General features: G+C 46.0%; 1 long non-coding RNA gene across 1 annotated transcript; it reads left to right on the top strand.

Annotated features, from left to right (window-relative positions):
• Positions 1-269: 269 nt before the first annotated feature.
• LOC134549533 (uncharacterized) lies at positions 270-24667 on the top strand. Its single transcript, XR_010080125.1, has 3 exons — positions 270-469; positions 7816-8020; positions 24523-24667. It is a non-coding gene; the product is annotated as an uncharacterized LOC134549533 (long non-coding RNA).
• Positions 24668-25166: the final 499 nt, after the last annotated feature.

The following is a 25166-nucleotide window of genomic DNA, read 5'->3' on the forward strand; positions in this document are numbered from 1 at the left end:
CCTTTTCAGGGCTGATAAGTAAATAAAACTGACCTTCAGGGTTCCAAAACTTCTCAGGCAGTTGTTTATCACACATCATGCAGTCAATTGGGTTAAAATAGTGCTGGAGCCAACGCCTCCTTGTGTTTACATGTAAAGAAGCTGTGTTGGAGGGAATACAAACCCCTTCAAAACCATGGGGGCATTGACTTGGGAACAAGGAACTTTAGTTCCAGAAGAGTGGATCTAAACAAACGCTTACTGATTCCCATGCTTGCTTTTCCTTTTAGTAAGAAGCATTCCTTTTTGATGGTGTGTTTAAAGCTGTGGCTTCTGGATTCAAAGCCAACCCCTTCACTCTCCAAAGCACTTTGGTGCCAAGCAGAGCTGGAACTCCAGTGACAAGCACATGGAGCTGCAAACCTGCTGAGGGCTGCCTCTTACTGCTGACCTTCACACAGAAAGCCTTGGATGCTGGCATGATTGGAAGGTAGTGTAGAAGTCCTAAAAAAATTGGACATTCAGGTAGAAGTGGGGAAGGCAACTGTGGGGCTTAAAAAAAAGGCATACTAAAGAAACAGACTTTTTAAAACTTGGTTTTGTGATTGTGTTGGGATTGGGGAATGGAACAGATCTGTCTGAGCCTTTTCTGAACTGATGTTTATCATTTTGCAGTTAATGTGGCACTGCTGTCATTCAAAATTATATTGGTATTTTAAAGAATATTCCCTCCCTTTCCCAGTCACTTTTTGGACTTTGCTTTAGTAACACCTCAGATTGTTCAGAGCCAGGTCCACTGTTTCCTGTGTTGGCAAAAGACCATCTGAAAAGCAGCTTGGTTTCAGTCTGCCATACTTCTGTACCAGGGACTTTACTTCAAAATTCCAACTTTGCTTTTCTTCTTGCCTTTTTTTTTTTCTTGTTTTTAATTTTAGTTTGTGGAGAGTTGCTCATTCTCAAAGGTCACAATAAATAACACTTGCCTTGTCTGTCTTCTCTGCTGGCCTCAGCATCTCCTCAGCCATAAATTCCCATGGGCAGGAGAGGAAGCTGACATGACAACTCTGCTGCTCAGGGAAGCTCAGAGCTGTGGTGGGAACTGACTAATGATTCAAATAGAGGATGCAGAAGGGTTTAGAATCTCCCTTTAGAGCTGTACTGAGCAGGTGTTGCTGCCTCTTCCTTGTGTTATGGTGCCAGAGGTTCTGGGAGTGGGTAAATATGAGAGGGAACTTCAGCTTGGCACAGGGAGCAGGGTGGCTGTGACATGGCACTCCTCCTGCCACTGCCTTACTCCCTGTTACTCAGCAGCCAGGCCTTCCTGGGGCTACTCCAGCAGAATTCAGCAGCCAGCTCGTGTCCCCATGCTACAGGAAAAAGCAGGAGCAGGGGAAGAGGCTCCCTGTTCTTGCTCTTCCCATTATGCTGACAGAGCAGGGGAGGGCAGCAGATACCAGACTATGGCTGGTGCTGTGCTGTCCCTCCCAGTGCAATGAAGTGGCCTGAAGATGACTTCTGATGGCTCTTTTGAAAGGAAGGGCATTGACCTGCAGCTCAGTTGGAGATGTCAGTGATCCTTGTGGATCCCTTCCAGCTCAGATTATTCTGTGCCTGTTGCTGTGGTGCTGCAATTACTCTTACCAGGCTTCAGAAAGCAGATGTGGCCCTAACAGGACCCCTGGCACTGGAAATGCTGTGTGTGCAAGCATTATTGCCTCACTGACAGAGCCATGTTCTTCCTCGGGTCTCTCCCAGCTCCCCCTCAGCACAGCACGTGAGTATTTCCTCACCTTCAGTCTGGTACTTGCATGAAAGTATTGGTACATATTAATTTGGGAAAAGAAATTCTCTTTCTGTCTGCCAGGAAAGCAGTGTGAATCCAGTGACAGCAAATGCTTACATTTGGCCTCAGAGGAGCCGGGCACTTCTTTGCTGCCATCTCTCAGGTTGGTCATTTCCACCCATGAGGAGCAAATGGCACAACTGAATATGCACATGGAGCACCCTGATGCTGCCAGAGCTGTGTACTGGGAGTCCCTGTCTCTACCCTTCAGTAAAGCCTTTTTCCCCCCTCATTCCTGGTGATAATCTAGCAGAAGAGCTGGAAAGTAGGAATGTTCATGTGCTATTAATCCCATAACCTGGACTGAGGATGCCTTGCTGAGTAATTAACTACCCAGTGCATCCTGCTCTCCTGACTGACACTTGTCAGGCTCTCAGTAACTGTGATTTAGACCTCTAAGATCTGTGGTTCTTCAGGGGTTCCTGAACTGCAGGTGTTTTTTTTCCAGAGTCTTTGTGGAAGGCAGTGATACTGGCTGTGCTAGGAGTGAGAAAGCAGGCATAAAGATCCCTGAGTATCCCTAAAGGCAAAGCAATTGCACAAATTGCAGCTGGAGATGGACTTGTAGAAAAGCAAGTGGACAACAGGTGGAGCAAGTGCATTGTGGTAAAGCATGCACAGGAAAACAGCATCAGCTTTACACTCCTGTGTGCTCGTGGGGACAGCAAGGTGTAATCAACTTCTCCTCAGAGGCAGCACCTTTTATCTCTGCCAGAGCTGCCCTGTGGTTTAACAAGTGGCGTGAGGGTGAGTTAGTTCTCCTGTGGAATAAATTGCAGTCATTATCTGGGGTCACTTGTGCAGATTAGTCCCACTTTAGTCTTGTGTCAGCAGCTCCACCAGACCAGGCAGTGCTGCATGAGAGAAGGTGCTCAGCAATGAGCAAATGCCACATTAGAACATGGATATGGAAGGTGCCTTGGATTTCAGGGACGTGATTTCAGATACTCCAGAACTAATTTTTTCCATACTTTTGTATTTAACTCTCTCCCTGTCAGGATCTGTGGAAATTTATAAGTATTTTGTATGCTGCAAACTGAGCTTTGAGAAAGACAGTTCAGCCCCCTTTACACCTGTCTTGAAATGTGGACTCCTGTGAGTTACCCAAGTAGAGTGAGTCTGTAGGTGTAGCTGATAGAAAAAGACTCCTGCAAAGTAAATTGTCATTCTTGTTCTGCGACCTTCCCTAACACATTTGTGTGAAAAGTATTCATTAGTGATGCAAAGCTCATGAGTTTTGTTTTTGCACTTGGTGTATACTTCAACCCATATCTCTACAGGAATTTTCTAAGTTCATGAACATCCACATTTCAGTTTTGTGAGATGTTGTGAGAACTGATGCTTAGTTTTTGTTGGACAATAGCAAAACAGAATAAACATTCCCAGACCTCATTTTCTCAGGTGAAAGCTTGAGGAGACCCTCCAGAAATGAAAAGTACTTTGTTTCAATACTGGAAATCTTATATTCTGTGTTTTTCCTTCTGTGTGGTTGGCTTGAGTGTTTTCCATGGCCAGAAATCCCTCTTTTTAACCAGCACTAGTACTTTATATCCTATTGTCCTCTAGATCCTTATTTAGCTTCTCTGCCCTTCCCTTCTGATACCTTAGAACTCAAATTCCACAGGAGCTTGGATTTTGGTCCTATTTTCTTAGCTTGGAAAGCATGAATCAGATTTGGTCAGAATCCATCAGAAATACTGACATCTTTGTTCAGAACAATGAAAAAAAATGAACCCTGGCAAGTGCCAAAATGGTTTCCATAGAAAGCTGCTGTCTGCACAATGAGGAAACAAATGCCAGTTGGCTGAAAACTCATATGATTCTTCCTGGTTTTTTGGGGGTAAGAGTTATCTCTTGGCTCTGGGTGATGCCTTTGGTTACTGTTTCTCACATCTTCTCAGGTTTGTGTTTTTTTCCCTGTCCCCTGGTGTGGTTCCACCCTAATTTTCTCCATCCAGCCACGAAGTACCATCCAGGAGCTCCCACACAGCCTTCTCCATGACACCTTCCTTGCTGGTGTGTCCTGCCAGCTCCAGACTGCTCCTCAGAGGAGCTTAGATGGGGGAAGACAGGCTCAAGTGTGGAATAGGTTTGGGAGCGAGATACATCTGAAAAAGCCTGAGAACTGCTGTGCTGAGGTATGGATTTCCAGCTGGATCACATTTGGTATTTTACAGTCCTGTCTGCATTCCAACGATGCACAGGGGAAAATGAGGATTTTTATATTTTAGCTGGAAAAAGCCACCCACGTGAGAGAACCACGGAGTGACCTGTTTTCCTCTTAATAATTTTAATCTGCTTGTTCTGTTCTCTGTGTTTCTCCAGTGAAGCTCTCTCCCACCATGACACCCAGCAGTTTTTCACAGCTGACAGTGGTGGAACTTGTAGGATCTGATGGAGGCCATAGGAGGGCTCTGTGGCCTGGGGGGCTCTTGCAGTGAGTTTCTGTTGTGCATGGGCTCAGCAGTGCTACATGACATTTAAATGACTTTTTACTGCTCTGGCTGCCCAAAGACCAGAGTGTGCTTCTGCCACTGCTGGTGACATCTATGGTTGTTCATCACCTCATGGATCAGGTCTTTTTTTAATGATACCCCTCCAAAGAGCATCATACCTAACAGGCACTGCTTGATTTTAATTCCTTTGGTGTCCAGGGGTGGTGTGCCAGGAATAAAGAGGAACTGGTTGAGTTAAGGAATGGAAAAATCGACTACAGAAATATTAGGGGTGCTGTATTTGATATGCCTGTACTTCCCAAAGGATCATCTAAGAAACACTGGGCAATCTATTTTCCAGTTTTAGGAAGCTTTGACTTGGTTTTCACAGAGATGAGAAAAAAGGCTCCACAAAGCCTGGTTATTTGGTCTTGGTTCAGAAGGTGCTTAATAGGCTTGCTGCCTGTGTCCCTGGTTTTGAGTGTTATGCACAATAATTTCCACTGAACTCAGCATTTCTGTAAAAGCAGATCACTTGAAGCTTTTACATTTCTGTAAAAGGTTACTTGAGCGTGTAAATGTGTGATCTTGTCCAGCTCTGAGACAGCATGGGGAAAAAGGATGAGGTGAGGAAGTGCCTTTGTCATGCAGGTCCTGCTGCTGGACAAGTGTTCAATGTGCACACCACAGAACTCCTGACTGAGAGCACAACACTGAATTCAGCTCTTTACACTCTCCTTTTGCTGTGTTGATTTCTTGCAACCTGGGATCCTGGTCCTTGTTTTCCTTGCAGTAAATTGTGGAGGTCCTGCTGTCTGCAGAGGGAGAGGGCCGGGCTCCCCAGCAGCTCTTTTTCCCCTGGATGCAGAAATAAAGAGCAGCCTTGGAAATGCAACCTTCGTATCTTGTCAGCGTATTTCTTGTGAGATTCCTGGGAGGGCCCTGAACGACAGCAGGCTCCAGGGACAGACAGGAAGAGGGCTAGACATTGCAAAGCATGAATAATCCTGAGTTCTAGCCTGGTCATCACCCTCATGGAGCTCTGAGTAACAAAACGAAGTTTCTGGGAAAGCTTGAGATTTCTACCTTGCCTTCTATTTACAACAGCTTTGTGCATTTTATCTTTGCAATGTGCTTAAAAGATGCATTTGTTTTTAAAATGGAGTTTCCTCACCTCTTCACTCATGCTACAAGAACTGTAATAAGCACTTATTATGTAAAAATTGTAGAGAGACTAGAGCTCAGAAATCTTCAGTGGCAATTTACATTGCATTGGTAGAACCCTGCCGTAGGTATTTCTGCACGAGTTCATTCATGCAAGTTAATCAATGTCCAAAAATAGTTTGGCCACTTCCAGTTCTGCAAAAGGCATGAGGATGGTTCTCACAAGTCCTTGTAATGCTGTTGCAAATGGCCAGGAAGTTTTTTCAAGCACAGTTTAAACAACCACGATGCCAAGCTGGAAGTGGAGGAAGAGTTGCTGCCTTTTTTGATGAAGCACTTGAAGGCATGTTCCTGATAACGCTGTTTTCTTTACCAAGGGGGACTGATGGGACAGCTCTGCCTCACCTCCCTGGACGTGTCTGCACTATAAATAACCCCACTGGAGCAAGGCTCTCCCTTGGCTCCTTTGATTGATAAGAAGGACTAGCAGTCCTTTTTAGGATGTGACTCATCAGACCTATTTTAGACATTTTGTTTCAATGAGATTGAGAGTGGCCTCCCCCTATTTTCTTCTCTCCAGTGACTCAGGGAGCTGCAGTGTGACTAGATCTGATTTAGGATGTGTTTTATTTGCACAGAGGCATCACCATGCCCCGTTAGATTGCTTTCTGAGCTGCACAGTTGGTTTTGGTAGGTGTTACATGTAACATGTAAGCCATGGATGGTTACATTTATATCTTTTTAATCATTTGCCCTGAAGCTGGATTTTGCTGTCCATAAAGATGACCCAGCAAACGTGGTGTCCTGTGTGACTCAGGAGAGAAACACATCCACCTCTTTTCTTAGCAAGTCAAAGGCTTTACAGAACTTTGGTGTTCATTTTCTGAAACTCCAGCAGGTCCTGCTGGGGAGACAGGTCGAGGTGGAGGGAACTGGGCTCTTTTCTCTCATTATGGGAGTGTTAAATGTTTTGCAGAATTCTGGTGTTGAAAGCTGCAATCTGAACAGTTGAGAAAAAGTTCAGACCTGCATACTTAGCTTCCAGAAAATGCCCACATGAATTTCTCTGATTGAAGTGGAGCAACCACAAGGGAAATTCTCAGGACAGACAATTTCAAATTCTAAATAGAAATGTAACAGGAAATTAAAGTAAAAAAGAAAGACCTATGACCAATAGCCGTAAAGAACCATTTGACCAGTGTCTAGATTTCAGCTTCGTAACAAATCTAGGCAAACCACCAAGAAATATGCATTTGTTATGCTTTCCCAGTTGTGCTTCTGAAGCTCAAACCACTTGAAGTAAATAAAACAGCCTCAGGAAATTAGTGTATTACGGTTCTCATTGATGCAATTGTAACTGTAAAACACATTTTACAGTACTAATGTCAGCATCCAGTCATTACTTTGCAGTCAGTTTAATTGGATGCATCTGATAATTAAGAGCTCGGTGCTGACCCCAGTGATCCTTTCAGGACTTCTTCCTTTGCACAGCCAAGCCTGTCAGTGTCTGTGTTTGGTGTATATAACCAACAAGTAAGAGAGATTTCAAATAATGAAGCTCCAGTCTCCCTGACAGCAATTCACAATTGTCTCTTTGTTTTGGGAGACGGTGGAGACAGCACAGAAAGGACATTGACCTGTTGGAGGAAGCCTAGAGGAGGCTGATCAGAGGGATGGAGCACCTTTCCTGTGAGGAAGGGCTGAGAGGGCAGGGATTGTGCAGCCTGGAGAGGAGAAGGCTCCAGGGTTACCTCATTGCAGCTTTGCAGTGTCTGACGGGAGCCTGAAAGGAAGTTGGAGAGGGACCCCAAGGGCCTGTAGTGACAGGACAAGGGGGAATGGCTTCAGGCTGAAAGAGCAGGTTCAGGTTGGATATTTGGAAGAAATTCTTTGCTGTGAGGGTGGTGAGGCCCTGGAACAGGCTCAGAAGAGCTGGGGATGAGGCTTTGGGCACCCTGGTCTAGAGGAAGGTGCCCCTGGCCATGGCAGGGCAGGAACTGGATGGTTTGGAAGGTTCTTTCTGCTGAGGAACACTCAGTGCAGGGGCAGGGGGTGCAGCTGCTCTAGGCTGAGCTCTGGATGGAGCCCAGGACAGGAGGCTTTGTCTTCCCTAAACTTCCAAGCTAAACCATTAATTTATGATTAATGCAGGGGCTTGTGAGCTGCTTTGATCAAAGTCAGAGGTTAAGACCACAAATAAGTAGGAGCAACTTGTGCATCCTCCACTCATGCAGGAACTTTGGGGGGTTTCTATCAAGCACAGGGGCAAGCTGCACGAGCAACACCCCTATTTCCCACATAAAATAAGGCAAAATATTCATAGGTGGAGATAAAAGGCATTTCCTGAAAGTCCACACATAAGATAATGAATATATGTACCTCTTCCTCATGCAGGGCCATTAAGGCAAGACAGAGTTTGAGAGAATCCAAGCAAACCTGAGTCTGAGCCCTCAGTCTCACTGTGTGCACAGGTATTTATTGAGACAAAAGAGGTCATGCAGCAGTTTGAGGTGTGCAAGCTGCCTGCTGCTGCAGAAAGAGCAACCCTCCTGCCACCTCCTGTGTGACTTGGAAGTCTCTCACCTCATCCTGCAGCAAGGTATGCTTACTTCTATATAAAAGAAGGCAGGAGCAAGCATATGCTACTATTGTGAAGAGCTGGTTATGGTTTTTTTTTTCACTTAGAGTATTTCAGGAAAAAAAAAGTGTTTTGTTTTTTTTTTCCACAGATTTAAAAAAATGTAATGAGAAACCAAAACTCTGGGGTACAAATATTCTGTTTATAAAAACTGGAGATTATTTTGGGAAGTGGGTTTTGTTTTTTATTTTTTCAAGATTCCTTTTTAATAGAAAATAGTCTAACACAACAGGAGAAAACTCAGTTTTCAGTCTGTGCTGCTTTGTCCAACAGGAAAATATTTTGTGAGGACAAAAAGATGGAGGGGAAAAAAAGCTATTGTAATCTGCTACAAAAATACTTGGCATTTTAAGAACATTTTTATGCCTTTGTTTGCATCTTGCTCTGCCTCTTGTTTGTCGTAATTTAGCCTTCTCAAGATGCAATATTATTTACCCAGGCATTTTGTGAAATACGTCACACTCTGAAAAGAAGGTGGCAAAAAGGACAGCTCCTGTTGCAAGAGAGCATTCCTGAGGGAAAATCTCTGTGCTCCAGCTCTCTGGAAGGCAGATAAATACATTACAGAGGGATTTCATCCCACTAGGAATGTTTGCTGGAGTTGCCTTTTCCTTAGGAGGACAGCACGTACGTCATCTCTCCAAATGATTGTTCTCCCATCAATAACTTCCTCTGTGGAGAAACTGCAAATCTCTGTGGGAAACTGCAGCTCCCTCCAGGCAGCTGAAAGTTCAGGCTGGGACTGGGTGATGGGCTGGAATAAACTGGGGGGAAAGGGGACTTTTTCTCCTCATGTTGCACCAAGGACTCATTCTGATCCTGGATTACCAAACACCGGGGAGAAACAATCCTTGTTTGTGATTTGTTGTTAACATGAGACAGCTTTTGTGGGATTTTGTAACTTTCTGTGCCTGTAGGTTTGATTTCTGTTTGTCCTGTCATTTCCTCTGGTGGCAGACACAGGCAGCACAAATTGGCAACAGGGCTGATAATTAAGTTTGCCAAACAGCCCTTAGGCTTCCCTACATTCTATTTTCTTTTGTTAATATTTCCGTTAAACTTCAGCCCTAGAGAACTTCCACACCAGAAGTTTTCCTCAGAAAAACAGATCACAAAGGACTTGCTGAATCTCAGTTAGGGAATAAACTGGTTTTGCCACTGGGAAGTTTCAGGGAGGAGGAGAGGATGCAGTTTGCCTCAGAAGTGAGGGGCTGGCAGGGAGCTGGGGTTAAGTGATGACACTTTGCCACAGATCTAAGGATGTGGGAAAACAGGAATAGCTCTCAGTGCTGGATTTAGCTGGAGCTGCCACACAACCTGCAGAAAATATCACCCCATCAGTCAGGACAACCAAGAGTGTCCCCAAGAGACACTGCAGCCCTCCAGGTTTCCTGAGCTGATGGAGCTCCATGCTAGACCCTCTGTGCTGCTGATCCCCAGCAGGAGTTTTATCACTGACTGAAAATTGCACCTCTTTCAGCAAGGGAGAACCAGCAATGGCTGCAAAAATCAAATCAGCTTCCTGCCATGGCTTTGCAGTATCTGAGGTGTCCCTGCACCACCAGCAGCTCAAACCCTGGGCTGAGCTGGACAAGAGACACCACACTGAGAATTACCAGGGAAGAAACGGGTGGCAAGAACCCCTCTCAGTTTGAAGATCTTTACCATATCAGGGAGTTCCCCCTGATTTTTGAGCTTTGCTCAGCTACTGACAGTGCTGGAATGAAAGACAAGAGCTCTGTGGTTTTCCAAGGCTTGTAAATGGAGTTGGGCTGTCCCAGCTCTGAGAGTCCCGCTGCAGTACTTTGGCACACCTTCTACTATCTAGATGCTCTTGCTCCATCTAGTGAGGAAATTTATTGCTCATCCTGGCTTAGTTTTGGCTGTGGAGGAGGCCTGGGGAAAAGTAACATAATTTATGCATTTGACCTATGCAAAGATGGGAATTACCCAGGAAGATTCTAGGTTTGATTTTGTTAGAAGGGTAAGAATGATGATGATGATCTTAGCTTACAGCTGCTCATTGACATATCTATTAAATTATTTAAATAAAAGACTTGAGGGGTTTTTAATGAACTTTCCCATGAAAATCTATTTATGTTTATCTTCAGTGGGTGGATTTGCTTGTTATGTGAATCAAATGGGGGGAGGAGGACGAAGAGATAAAATGAAAAAAGTTGGTTTAAGCAGTTTAACTGTATCTGTTACAACCCATCTTTACTGTTCTTGTTCAGCAGCCAAAACACATTCCTCTTTTGTAAAAGCAGGAACACAGGGCACCAGCTCACAGATCTTTGGTGCAATAAAGCCATCCCTGAAGCGTGAGTGAGGGGCCACGTCCTGCTGGGCACTGCAGAGGGAGGAGCAGGGACAGGGTGTGGAGCACAGAGAGGCTCAGGACCTGCCCTGGTGCCTGCCAAACCCCTGGTGAGCTCAGAGAGCTCAGGATTTGCCCATTCCTCCTTCTACCCTGCCTTGCCAGATGTATTTCATGCCATATCCCCATGTTTCCTTTTCCCTTTCTCTTTCCAAAAGACATTCATTCAAACCATGAGTGGAAAGCAGAAAGAACAGGTCAAAAAAAGAGACCACGGCATTTCTTTCTGGCACTTGCATTTTTGGGTACACTTGAGGGCACAGCAAGTGCCCTTTTCTTTGCGTAGAAGCTTCCAGATTTTATTTGAAAACTCCTGCTCTTACTTCTGAGTTTAGATAGGCTCATGCAGTAGGTATATCTACACTATGTATTAAAAAGTATATACATATCTTGCAAACATACAAGCTGAAGACACAGGGCTGCTATGGCGAAAGAGACTTTTGGCTTTTTACATAAAGACAGATTTTAGTTTAAAAAAAGATATAATAATGTTGCCTTTCTCCACCAAAAAAAACACCCAACCAACAACAAAACCAAACATAGAAAGATAGTATTGTTTTGTGCTTGTTAAGGTTGTACAGGGCTTACAGAGATGATCTCAGTGCTGTTGCATGGCCTTGGCTGCCTTCTTGGCCCAGCATTAAATGCCAGATTAACTGTGAGCAACTCACACACCCATCTACAGAGGGCCTGATGCAGGGGTTTCCTCTGGACAGTGCTCTGCTGTTAAATGCCCCTGGTATGATTCTTTTTGCATGGTACCATTTCCATGTTTTCTGGCTGCCATCTTCAATGCCAGCATCAAAAATTCACATCTGACCCAATGAGCAGGATAACATTTGCAGGTAAAGTTACAGCAACAGTCAAAACTGGCCTAGGGGAAATCAGAACCTGCTTTCCTGAGCTAAGGAATACATACAGAAAGGCAGAGGGAAAGAATGCAGAAGGGAAAAAGTTCTGGATTGATTAGAAATTGTAGAAGTCTGACAAAGCAGTATTATTTCTCCTCGAGGGCAATGCTAAATGCATTCAAAGGGCAAAAGACTGCATAAACCAAAGTGACTGCTGATTTTTTGACACCATGGAAGAGGAATGGATGCACTTGGGTGAAAAACAGCAAAGAGAAGCCTTGCAGACAAAATATCTGACCTTGGAGCCCTCTGATGACGTTCAGGGGCTGGTGGGTTCCCTGTGAAAGATCTGCTCTTAACCACTGCTGTCCTTGGTAGGGTCTTGAAATGTTGCTGTGGGGTTTAGACAAAGGTAGAGACACTGTATTAAGGAAATGGGACAACAGGACAGGACTGAGAACTGCTTTTAAAAGAGCAGAAGCTGTCCTGGAAGCTTTTGTATTTAATGAATCAGTTTACCTACCAGATAACCAGGCATTTCCTGTCATGAACACAACCAAAGGCTTTTAGCTGTCCCTGGGAAAATGTGGTTGAATTAAAGAAGCTCAAGCTCTTGACAGAAGTAATGAGGAAGATGGATTACAAGAAAAGGACAGTGAATTTATAGAGTTCCCATGGAGGAAAAAACAAGATTTTACAGTGGGGTGGCAGCTACTGAGCAGAGTTTGGGGTGGCTAATGTATGTCATTTATCAAAGGCAAAGAGACTGTCAAGCTTTTAAAACATACCACAGCTTCCTGAGTACAGTGAAGCAGCCATCTGATTCGTGTTTCAGATCTCTGGTCCTTTGAACACTTCATGTTGGAGGACATTCACTTCCTTGAACTGGTCCTGGCTGGAGTCCTGCCATGGGGGAATGGGAGTAGGGACAGGGACAAAGGTTCCTCTGGTGACAAAAGTTCTGAGGGCAGCTTTTCATGGACCTCAGCTCCATCTTTAATCTCTCATGAGTCTCTTGCTGTAAGAAGCTCTTTGGACTCCTGATCCACCTTGTCTGGGGGATCACTGCCATCAGGCCTGCCAATATTTGTGTTTCCTCTGGGAGGCTCCCAGCAGGGCTGTCCTGCTTTCCCTGACCATGGCTGATCTGATGGAATCACAGCCCAGATTGTCTAGGGCAAACTGAGAGCTGGCAGAACCCAGCTTGGTTCAGACTGTGCTTTAAACAAAACCAAAACCAAAACAAAACAAAAAACCTAAAAAACAAAAAAAACCCCCCAAACCAAACAAACCCCCCCCAAAAACCCCACAAAACAACAAACAAACAAACAAAACACCCCAAACAAAACAACCCCCCCCAAAAACAACAAAAAAACCCACCACAACAATAACAACAAACCCAACCAAAACCCAGATACTTTTCTTTTTCAGCATCCTTGACATCCATTAAAAAAAAGAAAAAAAAAAAAGACATTTTCATAAAAGTTCAAAGGCACTTTATGGAGTTCAATACACTCTGTAGTTGAAAGGCCAGAAGATGCATTAAATTAAGTTGGTATATCTTGTATAGGCTATGAGCTGGCACCTGAGAACCTCCCCTTGCACACCTTGCTTGTGTGCCCAGGGGATTCCAGCTGGATCCAGCCTGAGCACCAGGTCTAGCCTGAGCCTGCTCCATGCAGGTCTTCATCCCTGTCTCCAGTCCCAGCTGGGGCTTGGCTTTTAAGCTTCAGAGCATCCAGGGGATGGGCTGATGTCTCTGCACTGTTTCTGAAGTCCTAAACTTGGTTATGCATCTTTATTTAGATGTTCCTCTTTCAAAGACTGAGCAGTGCAATTCCACACAGTGTATTTGGATGCACTACAGAAGTACCAGTGATATTGGCAGCCCACTGCTGTTGTTTTTGCAGTTTATTTTAATTAGTAATCAAATATAATTTTTCAACTCTGTGTTTTGTATTCCAAATCTTTAATGTCTTCCAGATCCACTCCAGGTTCACTAGACTGGGTGGTAACTAAGTCTTAATTTTGATCCAGAGGAAGCTGCCATGCCCATTTTGTGCATTCCTTATTTGCTTACTTTTGCTCTTTTATTTTTAGCTGTATTTTGTACTGCATTTCTCTCTCTCTCTCTCTCTGTATTTAAAAATTACTTTAGACTTTTCATTATTATGTGGCATTGATTCTTGGCACTGAGGTTAAAGCCTGGAACTGAGCAAACCATGAAATTACTGCCTCAGCACAACCACATGAAAGTCTCTGTTGTGTACTTGGCCCTGTGTTTGTCCAACCCCTGCTCACCCTCTGTGTAGGATCCTGCAGGATGTGTTCCTCAGCTGGGGAAGAGGGAGGAAAAGAGAGGGCTGAGAACCTCAGTCACTCATCATTTACCTGCTCCAGGATTCGCCTGCTGAGCCCTGAAATGAAAAGTGCTCAAAGCTTTTCCTTGTAAGTGAAACGTCACAAGCAAAACCCTTTTCTTTTTGCTGTGTTCTACACCAACCATTGCCAAGAAATCTGCTTTACCAGCTGGAAGGGCAGCAGTAATGGCTGCACTTGCCTTGTTCAGGTATGAGTTTCCCTCAGCAGTGCCCAAAGTTCTGGGCTGGCTGCTGATATTCCATGCATGGAAATACCATGACTTTGAAATCCCATTCTTTGCATCTTTTTGAGAAGCTGGAAAAAGAGAGAGAAGGTTACTATGCATAGGAGAGAGGCTCTCCAGTTTCCTGGTCACACTCTGTGCTTCAGGAGGGCAGTCAAACAAAGCTGTGCTATTCCTGCTTGGCAGAGGCATCACAGAACCCATGCAGCCAGTTCTATTTGTTGATAAAGGCTCTTAAGGTCATCAAATCCAACTGTAAATCTGACACTGCCAACCCCACCGCTAAACCACATCCCTCAGAGCCACATCTACCCCCCACAAAATCCCCCCAGGGATGGGGACTGAACCCCTCCCCTGGTTAGGCTGCTCCAGTGCCTGCCAAGCCTTCCAGTGGGCAGATTTCCCCAGCAGGTCACAAGCAGGGGTCTCTCAGCACAGCACTTTTGCCATTTTTCCACTGCACTGCCTGTGGAGCAGCCCAGGGGCTCCAGTTGCCAAAACCCCAGGGGTAACACCCTGTGCTCAGGGTGTGTTGCAGCCTGCAGCCAACAGGGACCATTTCTAACCCTGCAAATCTCCATCAGTGTCGAGGAACTGTGGCTCCATCCCTTCTCTGCTGAGGGGTGTCTCCCCTGCCAGCAGGGTGGTGTCCCCACTGAAGCACGCTGGCTTCTCCCTCCTCAGTGCCTGGTGGCACAGCAAACTCAGCCCCAGAGCTCTCTGAGCCTCTTCTGGGAGGGTTCTTGGCCAGGAGCAGAGCCAGGAGGGTGAGGAGCCAGCAGGCAGCTGGCAGCAAGGAGGCCTCGTGTTCCCAGGGAGTTACATCTTTCTTGATGTTAAATTAATACACAATGGAGTGTTAGAGATGTTCCCTCTACATCTTAGCCACAGTTAAAGGACTTCAGTTGTTAATGCCAAGTGTAATAAAAATGTTTTCTAATCTTGATGGAGTTCTCTCTGACATCTTATATTTCAGTGTCTTTTTTAACTTCCAGCATTTCTCTTTCTATCAGGATTCTTGTGTGTCTTGGCTTTCATACTCCCTATCCCTTTTTAGGGCTTTGACTTCTTGCTCTTCCTTTATTAACATGTTTGTTTGTTTACAGAGAAACAGTGAGGGAGTGCTTGGGGAGGATTTCTGCTTCTTCCTTTTGCTTTAATATTCTGTCCATAATTTCATATCACCTCCTCCTTTCTGTATTGTGGAAGTCTGTCAGAATCTCTGGACTCATGACAGAAATGTAATGAAAAATGGCATATAAAAATTCCATGTCCTGTTATAGACCCAAACTGTCCAAATCCCTGTCTTTTCTTACTATTTCCTTCTGTAGTGCATAACCTGAGGGAGGTTTCAAACAGCTCAAATATCTCCAAAAGACTGGAAAACCTGAAAACATTTTTCCTGAACATTTTATATGAAAACCTCCTGGTATTTTTTTCCTTTCCACTGCTGCTGACTTACAGGAGCTTTACCCACGGAATAATGACATGTGCCAGCTCCCAAGTCACTTCTGAGCCCATGTATAGGGGTCATTCTATATATAAATATATATACCTTTGGACAGGAGGCAGGGTGCCACTTGTACTTCTCTGCAGAGGGGAAGTGAAAAGGCATTTTTCCCCTGGAAAGTCTTACCTGGACAGCAATGTGGTTACCTTGATGTCCTGAGTTTTATCTCTCATGTATTCCAGCCCCTGTGCTGCCCAGGGTGCAGCTCTGAGCTCACACTCAGTCCCTGTCACTCAGGGACACAAAACAAATCCTTCTCCTGCTGCACACCAAGGACAACTTTCAGCCTCAAAGCACAAACAAGGGTGGCTGGAGGGAGGAACAAGAAGGATGGGACCTCACAGCCTGGAGCTGGAATTGGACAATTAAACCCCAATGTGCAAATGGACCAAAACTTATCAAAGTGTGAGACCTCGTGACTGTTTGTCCATTTTGTGACCATTTTGGGTCCACCTTGGGTGCAGCCCTGGCCAGGCTCTTGTCCTGCCCAAGGTGTACCCTAAAGGCCTTTCCATAAATCCCTGCTTTATTCTCTGGCTCTGTCCAGTCTCTGTTCCAGCTCAGCCTTCCCAAGGCATCAACCTCACCTGTAATTTACAGGAGCACCCCTTTAAATTATGGCTGAGGACTCCCTCCCAGAAAAGAGATGTGCTCGAGAGTGTTTGATAACCTCAGAATGCCTGTGTAACACGTGGGCTGTGGGACAAATCTCCTCTTTCCCTGAGAAGTCACCAGGGGATTGATTTCAAGTGGCAATAAGCATATTGGGGGCAATAGGAAGATCAAAGGACACTAAATATTACAGCTGCATTCCCAAGCATTTTGCTCACAGGATGAGCATATCTGATCCTCTGCTTGATGGAGAGGATGGTCACATAAAATGCTGCTTAAGGGGTCATGGGCCAAGATGCTGGAGGTAACTTTGGTATTAGTCTTTCTTGCTAACCATCTGTCTGTCATCATCCATAACCCTCCCAATCATTTACTATCCAGGTTCTTGCTTGATCTCTGACCAAAATTGATTGTGTGAAATGTTAAAGTCATTCATCAGCCATTCCTGAAGCCAGATTTGGGGGCAAAATAAATAATACTAAATTAAAAAAAAGAAAAGAAAAAGAAAAAGAAAAAGAAAGTTTAAGGGTTTTCTTTGTAAGAAAGAGGCTGCTGAGACAGCAGGGGCTACCTGAGAGTGTGCAGGGCCAGCCAGCACTGCCTTAGTATGTGTCTGGATAGAAAAATGGGCTCTGGCAAGAACACAGAACAAGGAAGGAGCATTTGCAGAAGCAAACAGGTATCTAAAGAGCTGGTTCACCTCAGCCTGTGCCTGTTCCTTTTGTCACTTGTTCTTTCCCCTCAGACAAGGAGCACAGCTCTCTCCTTCCCTCTTCAGCTGTGACACTTGTCCTTATCGTGAGGATATCACCTGTCCCCTGCCAGCAATCACTGCTGTGACAAAATATCTTCAGGGAAGAGGGGGACAACTCTAATGCCCACTTCATGTGAAGGTTTTTTTTAGGAGCACTGCTTCCCCTTTGGACAAGAGGGTGCCATTCTGGCTGCAAGCCAGAGACACTCAGACACTCAAAGAGGGGACAAACTCCCTGTCTGCAGGAGCATCACACAAGCCTGAGTGAGGAGGGGACAAGAAAGGGGGTTGGCTTTGTGGGGTAAGAGGTTGTGATCAGTGGAATGAGGACAGCACCTCGAGGAGCAGCACACTTCTGCTTTGGTTTGTGTTGTCTGTTTGGGTCAGGATCAGAGTTCTGTGTTTGGAAGATCAAGCCAGCCCTGAGGAGAGGGAGCTGATCCAGGCTCCATGGGTGGTGTCAGCCCTTCCCCAGCTGCAGAGCTGGGCCAGCCCTGCACAGTGGAGAGCGTTTGTGTGTGTGTTTGGACTGTAAACCTTGCCACGTGCTTTGCCCCAAGGGATTCATGCTGATTGCAGTGTAATGATCAGCTCTCAGAGGAGAAAGCCAGGCCCTGAGTGTGTGAAATTCACTGCTGAGCACGGGCTGCACAGCTCTGGCCTGGCCATGCACCGCAGGGCGGGCGAGCTCAGCTCACTGCTGAAATGCAGCTCTGCTGGCTGGGGAACATTTGGGCTGCTCAGGTGCAGCTGGTGAATTTGGCAGCCCTGGTGCAATGCATCCCTGGATAATTGTTATGGGGGTTCCTTTTTTATTTGTGTGTTTGGTTTTAACTTCAGTTGGAGGGGTGGTAACTGGTTACTCCAAGTCAGCAGACTCGGTGTACACAGCCTGGATTTCTCCCAGCTTTCTTTTGGATAGTTATATGAAACTCCACTTTCAAAATGCCTACTGCTCTGTGCTCCTCTGTGGCAGCAACTTCTGTTACAGGCTTGTAGTGTGTGCACTGCAACTACATAACTTAATTAAAAAGATGATGAGCAATTTATTTCATCCTCTGTAGCCAGGAAATAATGATGGTCAGCAGTTATATTAAAAGGATGGTTCGACTCTGACTCCTTGTGCTGCAGGTTGTAGACTTGCCAGCCCAGTTACTTTCTGCAAATAGCTGATTGTTTTTCTTGGCAATTCAGAGGCCCAGCCAGTTCTAGACCTCTGGCTGCTGAATAATTCCAGATCAATTTGTGCGCCTATAACAGCCCACCATGCTCAGGTTTGAAAAGTGGCTGCTGCACGTTCCTGAGGGTGCCAGGATGGATGTTTTGGCTTGCTGTGTGTGAACAGGCCAGCTCTGCACGCTGGTAGCTGACATCCTGGATATTAGCAGGCCTGCACTGTGAACTGTACACACTGTGCACACTGCTCAGGATTCCAGCTGATGGAGCAGGAATCCAAAATCTTGCATCAGGACAGGCTCAATCAGCAATACACTGACACTTTGGCTGTTGTTGTCCAGCTCTGGCTTTGTGCATAGCTGAGAGGTGATCCAGAGCTTGCTTATCCTCCATGGACACTGAGTGAAAATTGTCCTTCAATTAGGATGTCAGATGTGTTTCATAATGAGATCTTGCTGGACAGGATAAACACACTCATTTTGCATTTAAATGCTACAGTCGAGAGATGTGAATCTTTTAATGCCTGTACAGCTCAAGCTCAAAGGCAAATTCTAGTCCCCAGAATGTGATGTGTTGCCATCTCAGAGCTGTGAGTTCACATTTCCATCCATTGTGTTGAAAACCTGTGGCACTGTGGGATAAAAAACACAACCCGTTGTGCTCAGAAGGAAGAACAATGCTTGAAAACAAAGACTTTTCTCCCTGCTGTCCTCCAGTGAGCCAACCCCTCCATCTAGAACTCATTTAAGAGATGCAGCTGAACAGAGAGCAGTAACTGGTGTTACTGCTGTGTTCTGTCTCTTTGAAATGCCTGGCAGCCTTGGCACTCTTATTTTCACTCCTGTCCCTGGGGAGAAGCTGACCTGCAAGGCAGGAGGACCCAGTCTGAGGTGGTGCAGGAGGGATAAAGCAAAAAAATCACCAGTCCCCTGTACCAGCCCTGTTTTATGGAGCTGGCAGAGGAACAGGCTCTCTACGAAGACCTGCTAAAGAGAGCAGTGCTGCTGTGGGAATTTCTCTTGTTTCATATTCCCCAAATCCCCTTTTGGCACCTCTGGAGTTGAAGGCATTAAGGCAGCTCGTTAGGGGCCTTATCCAAACCCCGTGGATGTCACTGCAGGGGGACTTGGTTGAGTTTAGTTATGAGCCTTTATCTTTTCTCCACCTGGCGATCTCCACCAGGTGAGCACTGAGTCCAGGTGAGTCTCACCTTCCCACGAGTGGCTGCAGGCTTCAAAGTCGTGACTTTCACCTCCCCCCTCTCTCATTAAGGCTCATCCTTTGCTTCTCTCTGCATCCATTAGCCAGCAAGACTGCTGCTATCCCAAGTGAAAACACATTCCATTATTGTAGCTCTGCTCCTTGGAATGCTATGACACATCCCTCAAGTATCAGCTTTGTTAACTGTCAGCAGAGCAGTGTCCCTGCACTCCCAGCATGTGCACTCAGGCTCCTCCTGCCTCCTGCCCTGACAGGGCAGTACCAAGGCTGCTCTGGTAACCCTCCCTCTCCTGACCTTCTGCCCCCAAATTCACAGCAGCCCATCAGCCAGGAAAGCTTCCTCTCCTTCTCCAGCACCAGGAGAGCATGGCTGGCACTGAATTTATTCACTGCTGCCAGCAGAACTTGAGGCAAAAGCTTTTGGGCCCCGTCCTGAACCAGCCTGGTTATCCCTCCCATCTGGATTTATTTTATATCCTCATTAAAGCAAATAAGGGCCTTGAACAAAACCACTTGGATGGTACTTGAAGCAAAAAGCTTATCTGGGTGCCTGACCCAGCAGAGAAACTGGTGCTGAGGGGAGAAACCACAGCCTACAAAGGCAGGAGAGGGAAAACAACCCCCAGCTTATCTCTGTTCTATCTCTGACCTCCTTCACTGAGACAGCTGCAGAGGAGAGAGAGCCCTGGTGAGTTTTCTGCACCATCCTAGGAAGCTGTGGTTGGGCAAAGGTCTTGGCCTGTTTTGCTTCAGTAGATGAGCCACAGGACCACCTCTGTCCCCTCTCAGTGGCCACAGGCTCCCCTTGGGGAGCTGATGCCACCCCAGGCAGAGCAGGACGAGGCTGAGAAGGGGCTGAGCTCTCTGCACTGCAGCTCCCAGCCAGAGCTGCCTCTGCATCTCAGGGTTTGGACCAGTGGGAGAGATCCCAGGATGTGGGTCCTTGGGAGCTGGGAATGATAACCCAGTCCCATGATTAGAATTCAGATAAACAGCCAGGAGCAGGCAAGGCATGTCCCCCAAACACAGTGTCACCATTCAAGGGAAATGAGAGGGAAACAGCTTTGTTCCAGCCCAGGACTTCTCCGAAAGGTTCCAGCCCTCAGCTTGAGGCACTGGCAGGAGGAAGCTCAGCTTTGCAGGCTGCTTCACTCCATCCTGCCTGCAAAATAATTCTGCAGCTTCCCTGCCGTGCCAGAGCGTGCCAGGCAGGTGCCTCTGGGATCTGCCAACGCAGCTTTGTGAAGCAGCTCCTACCCATGCCCAGGGTCAATAAATATTCATATTAACTCTGCACTGCATCTGTACTTTCTGCTTGCTCCTGAAGAGGATAAGCAGCTGAACCAGGCTGCAAAAAAACCCCAAAAACAAATAAACAAAAAAACCCCCAACAACAACAACAATGAAAACACACACACACACACACACACAAAAAAAAAAAAAAACCCCAACCAAAACAAACAAAAAACCCCTCAGAATTTTCTTACTTAGGGATCTGAATTTTAGAAGCAGATGTACCGTATCTGAATTTCTGGGGGGGGCTCCAAGCAATCAGACTGACCATGACAGTTCAACAGAGCAAACAAAGGGGAACTGGGAATGTTTGTTAGCTCTGCTTTTTCACCCTCACTCTGATTATCCATCCTGCCTTTTCTCCTCTTTTGAAGGATAACAGGTAAATTTAGGGTGAATTAAGGCATGGAGAAAAGGTTTTTGGGTTGTATTTTTTTTTTAATTTTAATGCCAGTCTTGCTTTTAAAGTATAGAAAATGCTGCATGGTCTCCTGTGAAGTCAGTTTACACTGAACTCAAAGCCTTGCAAATATTCAATTAGGAGACCAGTCAAGTATGTGGGATTAAGTTGTTTATATGAATGTTTGCAGAACCAGAGTGTGAGTTCACAGGCAGGCATGGGAGCTTTGGTTTCCCAGCTGATCCATAAAAAGGGTCAAACACAGATAAATGCAGTGTACTTACAAAAAACCCCAGCCAGCCCCAATCCAGTCCTGACTGGAGCTTCCAGTACCAATTCCCAGTTGTTTATCAAAGTTAAGTTGGAGGCTGATGAGTTTGCAGGATGTGTAATTTAAAAACAATTCCAGAGCCTTCCCTGGGCACCACTGCACATCTCCACACAGTCATGTGCAGTTGGGAGCTAAAAGCAGATTCTGCTTTAAGTAAACAAAGAGCTCCCACTGATTATCCAGAAGCAGCTCTGGTGTGAGCAGGAGTGGAAGAGGCCTCATGGAATGAGCTCTGAAGATACAGGGCAGCATCATTCCCTGGAATTTTCTGCATTTGCTCCTCTTTGTTTCTGCCTCTGGTACCAAATTCCTGAGAGAAGCCAGAGAAAAGACATAGGAGAAAATTAGCTCTGATGAAGAGAAACAAATGCTTTCTCAGCTCCAGCTTGAATTTTGATGAGCCCTGGAGGGACTGGTGAAGTGTGCAAAAGAGTAAAAGGTGAAAAGAGGAGAATTTCATACAATTATAGTTCTAAAATTTGATTTGGGAGTGGTGTCATTTTTGCAATACATTTCTCCAGTCTCTCAGGAAATAGAGGAGAAGCAAGGACTCCAGTGTTCTGGAAGTGCTTGGGCCTGTTCCCTGCTTTCTGTGCTGATCAGGACAGGGAGACATGAAGCCATCAGCAAGCAGTCAGGACTTTACCCAACCCCTGTGGGCCAGAAGGAGGAGGCACTCTATTATGACTGTTTTTTTCCCCCCCTGTGATTAACTGGCATGAAATCAGGAAGTCCCCTGTACCCTTGTACTTTTTTAAGGGTAGTTTCTTTAGGTTTTGCTGTTGAGAGTGAGCAGCTGGTGTCTTTGGGGATGAAAGGTGCTGTGTCACTGCAATACGTTGCTTTTTTTCCTCTTGAATTTGTTTTTAAGTACTGATATCTGTAGTGGAGTTAGTAACAGACTGAATTGTCCAAACAGGGATTCTTCACTGCTCCTGCTCCAAAATCCACACTGTGCTCCTGTTGCTACAGCATACACTGCTAAGCTACAGCTAGTACAGTCTGTTTCTCACTAAGTGCATCAGTGAACAGTTTAAACAAAGTTAAACCAAAAAAAAAAAATCCTGGCAACAAAGAGATGACTTATCATTTGCAACTTTAAAAAGGAGCCTGCAGCTATATGAATCTGGAAATAATATAAACTTAACCCACAGGACTGCTGCATTGGTTTTAGAAGAGCTTACTTTAAAGCTGGTATGTGGGCTCACTACAGACTGAGTGGTTGGCAAGGATGCTAACCATTCATGGAATGCGTCTTTGGAAAGGATTAAAGCAAAAAACATGTTGCTTCTTACCAGCTCTGAGCTGGGAACATAGCTCCAAGGGGCGAGTGTTAAATTTTAAGCATCCAGTATGTAAAGCTTTCAGAGAATAAACTTTTTTTTTTTTTTTTTTTTTTTTTTTTTTTTTTTTTTTTTTTTTTTTTTTCTTTCCTTGCCCTGGTGCTTGGGATCAAATTCAGTCCAGAGCGCATGGACTAAAAATCACTCCCCAAATCATTGCCATCTGCTGTGCAGGAGGAGGTCAGAGCTGCAGCAGTGCTGGCAGCGTGGAGCAGCTCGCAGCTTGCAGAAGGATGGTTTGTGAGCTGCCCAAGATAACAGGCAGCATCCCAGCTCCCAGTCTTCCCAGCTCCCATAGCTGTGCCAATTCATTTTGTCCCTCTGAGCTGCTTTTTGAGAACTGCTTTGTACCAAGTGAAAGCACGATGAAAACCGAAGCCTGAGAGCCCAGTTAAAATCCAAAATCCCTACGACTTGGTTGGGAAATCTTTCATTTTCTGCTTTCATTGGCCCTGTTTTGACTCTTTCTCTGCCTTAGGTCCTCATGGCCCAGCCCCTCACTGTATTGTCCTCTTCCTGTGGCACTCCCAGTGCCAAATGCTTCTAAGTGGCACCATTTGCCTCTGGCAGAGATTCCTGTTACTAAAGAAAGAGCTCCATATTTTCCCTGTGTCTGTGGTGTTGCATCTGGGTGTGTTTGCAAAAGGCTCTAAGAGAGGTCTTGCTGCCAAACCCAGTTTTCTCCCCAGTGTGGAGCAGAAGAGAAGCAAGGTGCTGTTCTCAGCTCTGACATCATCAACAAGAGCAAAGATCTCTTCTAAACCATCTGTGTGTCCAGCTGCTGCCTGTGCCAATGCATTGGCCAGGGGTTTTGGGCATCCCACAGTTCAAAACGTTTGCCAGCCTACAGCCACTCCCACAGGGCAAGGGCAGCTGCTGTTGGAAACAGGACATAGAGGCCTAAAAAGCTGGGAATAACTCCCAAGGGGGACAGGGAATAACTCCCAAGGGGGACAGGGAATAACTCCCAAGGGGGACAGGAAATAACTCCCAAGGGGGACAGGGAATAACTCCCAAGGGGGACAGTGTCTCTTTTCCTGCCAGCACCTCTGCCACCCCCTGCCACCTGCTCTTTCTCCACAGCTGTGCAAGGGCAGCCCTGGCTGTGGGGCAGTGCAGGGTGATGCCAGGCTGTGTCACCTGCTACCTGTCAACACCTTGGGGGTGAAATCATGGCTGAGTCTGACCCTCAGGGCAGAGCTGGGGGCTCTGGGGGTGGAAGACCCACATTAATGGGCCACAGTCATTTTGGAGAGCTTCCACTGACAATTTCTGAACAGGATCCTTCCCCTTCTGTTTTTCTTTCTCTCCAACCATTCATGAGACCCAGAATCCAGTCCTGTACCATGAGGTTCAGTTCAGGAGTGATCCACGTTAAAGCCTTCCTCTGGAATTTGCTCCAAATGCAGGAATGTCTTTGTAGCCTCCCTTGGAGATCTTTGATGTCTTACTACAGAAATTGGCTGTGACAGGATTTGTGTATGACTCAATTTTATCTGTTTAGTAAACAGTCTGACACGCTTTATCTGACAATGAATGTGTACCTCAGTGCCATGAAAGCATGAAATCACACTTATTGTGAGGCTCTCAGACAGAAAAACACGGCTGAAACAGGGAGGTGAGCACCTCTTTCTTCTTTAAAGTGAAAATCCCAAAGCTCTGTTGAGAATAAGTGAATTTCCTTCCAGATGAATTGCATTCTACTGCATGCTCACTCTTTTTTTCACCACGTTGCTTATGCTGGAGTTGCAGAGAAGGTGACACCAGCTGCTCCTCATTGGGGCTGTGATGTCCTGATCAGCCTCACCTGGGTGCTGCACCACCCTCAGGGCCACGGGAGCTCTATTTAAGCCCAGCCCAGAAAGGGACTGGTCTGAGGGTGCTGCTTGCCAGCCTTGCCCTGGCTCCCCCTCCAGAGCTGGTGTTGGCTGTGAGGTTTTGGTGGCTGTCTCCTGCATGGGGCTCTCCAGGATGCATTTTCCATTTCTAGCTCTCTGCTGCTCTTGAGAGGATCCCTGGCCTTGCTGTGCCTGGAGCTGTTGCTGGGCCCTGTTGCCAGCACCCCTAGAGGCTGCCTGATCTCTGTCCTGCCTCCACTGCGCTGCCCTCGGCTCCTCAGCATCGGGGAAATTTCAGCAAAGGTAAGAGGAAAATGAATGGCTTGAAATGAACCTGGCAATGATAGACTCACAAAATCCTGTTTGTATTTTTCCCCCCTCCTCTGTAGTTTGTTATTTGTGTTTTGAAGCTGTTTCCCATTTCCCTCTCCCACTCAGGATATCTGCCCACCTGCCTTTGTGCGTCCCTCAGTTACTGCCTGAGTGAAAGGCAGTAATATGTCTGGTTTTAAATTGCATGTGTGCTCTCAGCTACTTGAAAGGTCAAGCAGCACCAGGTAACCCTTGTAATTTTGCTCTTGTGCTGGGTGCATACAACTTGCAGAAATCACCATAAATGCAGCTGCAAGGTTGTTAGGAGAAAAAAGGCAGGGTTTGGGATGGAGTTGTTTCATCAGAAGGGCCTTAAGGGCTCAGTGAGGTGAGCAGCTGCAGGTGTCTTAAAAACACTGAGTGCAGGGCTGTGGCAAAGAAAGGAGCTTTGGGGAGCAGCCACCTTGCCTGCACAGAGGGGCAG

This window comes from Prinia subflava, chromosome 4 (assembly GCF_021018805.1).
Source record: "Prinia subflava isolate CZ2003 ecotype Zambia chromosome 4, Cam_Psub_1.2, whole genome shotgun sequence".
Lineage (NCBI taxonomy): Eukaryota > Metazoa > Chordata > Aves > Passeriformes > Cisticolidae > Prinia > Prinia subflava.